Source organism: Hyaena hyaena, unplaced genomic scaffold, assembly GCF_003009895.1.
Source record: "Hyaena hyaena isolate Hyena2069 unplaced genomic scaffold, ASM300989v1 scaffold_1006, whole genome shotgun sequence".
Taxonomy (NCBI): domain Eukaryota; kingdom Metazoa; phylum Chordata; class Mammalia; order Carnivora; family Hyaenidae; genus Hyaena; species Hyaena hyaena.
Genome location: NW_024081630.1, coordinates 599,935 through 607,578, shown reverse-complemented (window position 1 = coordinate 607,578; position 7,644 = coordinate 599,935). Strand labels below are relative to the sequence as shown.

The following is a 7,644-nucleotide window of genomic DNA, read 5'->3' as shown; positions in this document are numbered from 1 at the left end:
ATCCCCCCCTCCCCCCCACATCCATCAGTCCTCAGTTTTTGTCAGCATTCANGAGTCTCTCATGGTTTGCCTCTCTCCCTTTCCCCCACCATTTCCGCCCTTCTTCTCCCCCTTGTTCCTCCAAGTTCCTCCTAATCCTCCTATACGTGCAAACATATGATATTTGTCCTTCTCTGCCTGACTTATTTCGCTCAGCATAACACCCTCAAGGTCCATCCATGTTGCTACCCATGGCCAGATTTCATTGTTTCTCATTGCCGTGTAGTATTCCATGGTATAGATAAACCACATCTTGATCCATTCATCTGTTGATGGACACTTAGGTTCTTTCCATGTTTTAGCTATTGTGGAGTACACTCTTATTTTTTAAGGAATAAATGAGTCAGATACATCCATGATGTGGTCATTTGTTTACTCTTAAAAACGTTTAAGGGCACCTGGGTGGCTCAGTCAGTTAAGCATCCGACTTCAGCTCAGGTCATGACCTCGCAGGCCATGAGTTAGAGCCCCGCGTCGGGCTCTGTGCTGACGGCTCAGAGCCTGCAGCTTGCTTCAGATTCTGTGTCTCCCTCTCGCTCCCTGCCCCTCCCCCACTCACACTGTCTCTCAAAAATGAATAAACATTAAAAAAAATTTTTTTAATGTTTCCAACAGTTTAGTATGTATACTTAAGTGTTACATGGCAGTCACGCACCCAGTATCTCCATGTGGTAGAAACAATCATCTGCTTTTATTTAAGCCTCTGTTAAGGACAGTTCATCAGTAAATGAGTTTCTGTAACATTGGCTCCATACATGTAGCCACAATCTAATTCTCTGTCGAAGTATTTATAAGGTATACAGAAAAAAGGAGAACCATGAAACAAATGAATTGGAAGGGACCTCAGAGGTCATCTGATTTAATCATCTTGATTTCCAGAGGAGGCTTTGAGAGCCTGAGATTTCATTTACGGCTTGTTGGCCAACTGGCTTCTTGTAACCTTCAAGTGCTAGTAACGTTGCCATTCAAAAACTTTTGGTGTATGTCTTCTATACATCAGGCCATAAAGTTCACTGCTTCCCTCCACTTGAAAATTTTGCTTTATAACTCATTCAGGGATTGTGTTTGTGTTTGCGAAATGCTTTCAAATGTCTATAAAAGGTTTGCTGATACCACTATTTTGAAAAACTTGCCTTGCTCTGCTTTCCCAGGGTGGTATCCGAGTGCTCAGGTGATGATATACGTGACAAAGTTATATTGCATCAGTTTTGTACAAGGCAGCTGTATCCCATGTGTGAGAGGAGTAAGAGCAAATGAAGAAGTGGGAGCTCACTGGTATGAGGACCATATGCATTGGCTTTAGTAAAATAGCCCTGATATCTTTTAAAATCATAAAACACATTCAAAAGACTTTTGATATATGGATTCACAAATCCACAAATAATTGTTACTTTCTGTGAAGGAAATTATTGGTTCAAAATTATAGCCCTGAGTTTATTGGAGCACCTTGTCGAGCTGTCCCTCTCTGGTTAAATTCTTGCTTCTACTTCTCAAATAGTTCAAGCATAAGGTTATCAGGGCTCTTAATGTGATAACGCAATTTAAGAGTTAACTATTTGGTGTTCTTTCACTTGTTCTGCTTAAAAGATAGTCAACCGATGGTAGTACTTTTCACTCATTATCTTTAAAAATTACACTCGAAAGGGTAAACCTGAATTCCTGAATTTAAGTGTCCGTACACCTTGATGCCCCACTACTTTTAAATTTTTATAGGCTTCAGAGAAGCAGCATTTCTTAAAGCACAGTTCTCCTTGCATTTAAAACATAGAGTTTTTCTCGCTTTTCACCTCTGCATAATTCTACTGGATTACAGCAATTGCAGGTGGTAAATCTTTATAGTTACTGAGAGCACAGCTGGTTTCCAAGTCAGATGATAGAAATCTCTGATTGGAATTTCTAGAACATATTGCTGGATTGGCATTTGAATTATACAGTAAAAACTCAGCTATAAACCTCGCTCATTCTTTGTTTGGATTTAGCAACATAGTATTCTCAAGGAGCTTTATCTAAGTATTCAGCAACTTCCTCTTTTAAGACACTGGCACAAAATGGACTCAAGTTATTCTGACCCAGGCCATTCCTGGCGACCTTTATAAATGATGTTTTGGGTTTTGTATTTCTAAGGAGCCAAGTCAGCATTTTAAAAGGCCCTGATAGATATAACTCAGTCTGCCAGACAAGACTTGGGGCCACTCTGGACCAGGGTAATTACACCCTCTCTCAACAAAGATCTACCCCAGGCCTGACTGGAACTGCTCTCTGGAGGAATGAAGAAGGCCACTATTCTCCAGTCTGCCTTTACCTTAATGTGGGGCTATTTTGCAAGCTCCTAATCCCAAACAGCTGTCTTGAAAATGCAACATTATCTCTTCATGCAGTTGATCAAACAACCGCATGTAGCTGCATGTATGGACAGAGCTGTGTGAGAGGTGTAAGATCTGTGCCTTTTGTCCTTAAGTTTGTGTGGTCTACTTGAAGGACCAGGACTGACCCTCCAAGGCTGACAACAAAACATCATGTCTTGAGACGAAATGAGTGGTTGGAACACAACAGGGATGCGTGCTCCAAAAGCCCACAATTTTTAGGATGTGAGGGCGATCTGGCTGCGACATCTGTCACCCCATTGATCGCCAGGGTTGATTCGGCTGATCTGGCTGGCTAGGCGGGTGTCCCCTTCCTCCCTCACCGCTCCATGTGCGTCCCTCCCGAAGCTGCGTGCTCTGTCGAAGAGGACGACCTTCCCCGCTAGAGGAGGACCGTTCCTCGGTCAAGGGTATACGAGTAGCTGCGCTCCCCTGCTAGAACCTCCAAACAAGCTCTCAAGGTTCAAAAGCCCACAATTTTTAGAACATTCCTAATTTTAAATATTCCATCCAGTTCTTTTGCAATGTATGAATGTATCTAGGACCTGCCATATCTTCCAGTTTGCTTTTAGCATTGAGGAGTGACACATAACTACGACAACAAAAAGCCTGTGTTAAATAACATGTACAGATCCTGAGTTAAAGTCACCACCACAACAAGATCATTAGAAAAAGAGGTTTTTGCATGCTACTGAGTTAAAAGAGGGGGCCACTGGGACCTATCGGTACAAAAAAATCCCCAAATATTAGAAAAATTAGCTTTAAAGACATGCCTTTCTGACAAAGGGTTGATAGTGTCTTACGTGGAGAGGAGCATAAATGTAAGCTCTCATGACAATAACTCGAGGAGCTGCCGAATCGAGGGGTAATAATTACTGTCCACGCCAGAACAAGGTGGCTATGGAACAGACTCGTGTGAGCTCGAGGGTAACTCGACATGGATGCATGTTCCGAGATCACATATAAGAGAGGTCTTTCCAAGCCAAATGACTCTAGGAGCCTAAAATAGAGCCATAATTAAGCAATAAGACAAGACACGGAGCACATTTCTCAGTGATTATAGCATGCCTCAAGGGATAAGTCACTAGGCCAAAGGTTCATGTGATGAGTGAAAACCCTGCAATGTATATAGCATCATACTGGGAGGGTAGAGGGAGAAGGAAATGAATAATAGAAGTTAGAAGAGTCATTTCAGGAGCTATTCAGTTGTTGGGTGATACTTCCATGTGTATAGTACATGTGGCCATTAGTTGTATCCAGCATCCATTGTGAAGTTCTACATTTACACCAGAGCCTTCACTTACTTGAAAACCCCGCAGAAGTGTCCGTCTTCTCATTTTCTTAGCTAACACAAACCAGGCAATTAAGTTGCAAACTTGAAAGCCCATAGCCACATCCGTGGAACTGCAGTCTGGTATAATTGTAATGGCAGTTGCTTAGCCCTGGCTTTTATAACTGAAAAATAGCTGAAGCACTCACACTGAGTCATTTTCAGTATTTTGGCTTATTTACCTCATGTGCATTTCCCTCAGAAACTACCAGTAGACATGGCCCCAGGGTTGCACAGGTCCAGAAACATCCCTGGTCTTTTAGCCCGAGCTTTCCTTCCCTTACTGCTGTGCTGCTGGTGGAAGACAGGGAGAACTCGGGAGGTAGTGTCCAACTACACCCTATACTGTGGTAGAGGCAGGCCTCCACCCAAGAGGAGAAGCAAGATACTCACTGGCTATAGTGGGGTGAAAATTTTCCAAACTGATATATGCCCAGAAAAGCAAATCGAGGCAGTCGTCTTCTCTATGCTTCTATGATTCTTAGTCATCGCTTCAGAAGGTTGTTAAAAATCTTCGTGACCAACCTCAGAGAACAAGATTTTCTGTGGTTCTTAATGTCTCCCCTGGCACAGGCCCTGGACAGAATTCTGGCCAAACAGTGGTTTATCTGAGATAGCCCAGGCAACCAGTACTCTCTCTACCTTTCTCTCTCTCTCTCTCTCAAAATCTGCTCTTAAGAAAAGCTCTGAAGATAGTGCTACAGGCTGAATGTTTGCCTCCCTCTAAAATGTATATGTTGAAACAACCCTCATGTGATAGTTGGGACTTTGGGTTGGTGACTAGGTCATGAGAGTAGAGCCCTCATGAATAGGGTTGGTGCCCTTATAAAAGAGACCCCAGAATATTTCCTCCCTCCTTCCACTCACTATGTGAGGACCCAGAAAGAAGGCAGTCGTCTACGAACCAGGAAGCAGGTTCTCACCAAACATCCAGTCTGCCAGCACCTTGACCTTGGACTATCCAGCCTCTAGACAGTGAGAAGTAAACTGTTGTTTATAAGTCACACAATCTACGCTATTTTGTTACAGCAACCCAGACACACTAAGATGACAGTTATATCTTAGGGAAGCGAAGTCAGTAGGTTACTTTTCTCAAGAGAGTGTCCCTTTTTAATATAATGAAATATTTTAAAGCAATGTATTTTAGCTGGTGCAATGGAAATGTTAGCCCCCAGCTAAAAGAATTTCAAGCATCAGAGAGCAGGTGGAAGAATGGGGGTGTATGCTGCTGCCTGGAGAGGACTTAAGGAGATCCTGAGGTCAAACTCCACCTCATGAGCTGAGAAATGAGTCCCTGGAGCCTTTATTTCCCGTGGCATGATAATCTCCATTCGAGGGAAATTACCCCAAGTTCTCCTCCTCTGACTTTCTGTTGCTAGTACAACATGCAGTTAAAGAAATGAAACCAAGTCTGCCATTCTAGCCACATAGATCAGTTACTTATGGCTGTATAGTAAATCATCCCATAACTGAGTGATCCCATCCTCAAACAGCAACCACTCTTTCGCATAAGATTCTGTGGGTTAATAATTTGGTCTAGGCTGAGCAATTTGCTCATATTGCTGGGGATCTCTCATGTGGCTGCAGTAATTTGGTGGCTTCCCGGGGGCTGCGTGGTCTAAGAGAGGCCTGTTTACATTCTGGCAGCTGGTGATGCCTGTCACCTGGGCCTTCTCCAGTTAGCTTCCTATCTGCAAGAGGGCTAGCTTGAATTTCTGTTCACGAAGGTGCCGGGATTTCAAGATGGCAAGAGTAGAGCTCTTGGGACCCAGTTTCTGCGATCACGTACCTCCCTTCTGCTGCATTCCACTGATCAAAGTGAGTCACAAGATGCGCCCAGATTCAGGTGGCTGGGAAGTGGACATTGCATCTTGATGGGAGGAGCAGAAGAGTCACATTGCGAAGGCATAGTCATCTAGAAATAGGGTGAATTGTGGTGGCCATCTTCACAGACCGTTTACCTCCGTTTACCCCTGCTTGCAGCCATAATCCGCATTTGTTCCACACGTACCACGCATGCACCTCCTCCCTCAGAAGTCTCATCCCATTATGGTTTCAGGCATGCAGTCCAGGATCTCCTCACCTGATCAAGCCCAGGTGTGAATAAGCCTCAGGTATAGCCCCTTCAGTGTGGCTCCCCCCCCCTTTTTTTTTTAAGTTTATGTACTTATTGTGAGAGTGTGTGCACATGAGTGGGAAATGTGCAGAGAGAGAGGGAAAGAGAGAATCTCAAGAAGGTTCAGTGCTGCCAGTGCAGAGCCCAATGTGGAGCTTGAACCCTCGAACAGTGAGATCATGACCAGCGCTGAAATCAAGAGTCAGATGCCTAAAGACTGAGCCCCCCATGCGTCCCCACCCCCCAGCATTGTTCCTCTTAATCTAAAGACCTGTGAGCTAAGATGAAAAGTTACCTGTTCTCACCACACCTCCACATGCCGACGGGACAGGGTAGCTTCTACGGACGTGTCCTTTTAAAAACAAGAGGAGCAGGAGACAGAAGGCATTCTGACATCTAGCCTGGGCGCGTTGTCAGTTCGGCTTCATCTGGGACTGAGTTCTGATCTCCGGGGGTGGCTCCCTAGTCCAGCGTTCTCCACAATTCTGGGCTCTGTACTCGGAGTTAGTTTTCCTTTTCCTTAAGAAATGAGCCATGTTTTGCCACCGAGTAGCTTTGTTAGCCTGCTTCCCATCCGTATTAACTAGAGGGTCCAGAGGCCTCTTTTCATTTTTGGAAAATCTCAGTGCCTTTTAGTTCAAACTGATGGTGATTTTGCCAGCTTAACTCTCTAAAAACTCTGTTGGTTCTCTTTGACTCTTAGTGGGGTTCACTCCTAACTCCAAAGCCACATTTATAATTATTTTTTTATGAAAACCTCTGTTGACTTTATTTCTCTCTTTGTATCCTTGTATCTGACTGAATTGTGCCCCCCAACCCAACAAATTACATCTGTTGAAACCTTAATCTCCAGTGGAACTGTATTTGGAGATAGGGCATACATATAAGGAGGTAACAAAGGATAATTGAGGTCACAAGTGTGGGACCCTGATCCCATAGGATTAGTGTCCTCATAAGAGGCAACAGAGAGCTTGCATGTGCTCGATATGAAAACACAACAAGAAGGTAGCCATCCTGCAAGCCAGGAAGTGAACTCACACCAGGAACCAGATCAGGTGGAAACTTGATGTTGATTTTCCAGCCTCCAGAACTGCAAGAAATTCATTTCTATTGTATAAGCCATCTAGCCTATGGTATTTTGTTAAGGCAGCCTAGGCTAACACAGATTTTGGTAGCAAGAAATGAGACGCTGCTATGACAAATTCCATCCCACAGCTCCAGAAATCTTAACGCATTCCAACGTCTGAAGTCTAAAGGCCAAAGTCTCATCTAAATATCATCTATGGGGTGCCCAGGGTGGGGCTCAGTTGGTAGAGCATCTAACTCTTGGTTTTGGCTCAGGTCATGATCTCATTCATGGTTTGTGGGATCTGCACTGACAGTGTAGAGCCTGCTTGGGATTCTCTCTCTCCCTCTCTCTTTGCCCTTCCCCCATTTATGCACACACATGTGCACACATGTGCTCCCACTCTCTCAAAATAAATAAATAAGCATTTAAAAATAAATAAATATATATCATCTAAATCAGGTACAGCTTAGCGTGGCCCCTGTACAAGGATGACAGGCAAATTCGTGAAACATTGAATATTTTTTAAAAAATAATCAATCAATCAGGTATGGCTTACAAAAAACTACGCATCTCGAAGGGGTAATTTAAATTTTATATACAGCATGCCTCAGAAAACAAGACTTTGCAGAATAATAGTGGCTTAAAACAATTATTTTATTCTCTTACCATTCCGTGTCAGCAATTTGGTTCAGAATCGCAGGAGCAGTTAGCTCTTTTGATGTTTTAG

The 7,644-nt window shown here is 43.6% G+C and overlaps 1 pseudogene; it reads left to right on the top strand.

The window, feature by feature from the left end:
* Nucleotides 1–7,346: 7,346 nt before the first annotated feature.
* LOC120223518 lies at nucleotides 7,347–7,440 on the top strand (annotated as a pseudogene).
* Nucleotides 7,441–7,644: the final 204 nt, after the last annotated feature.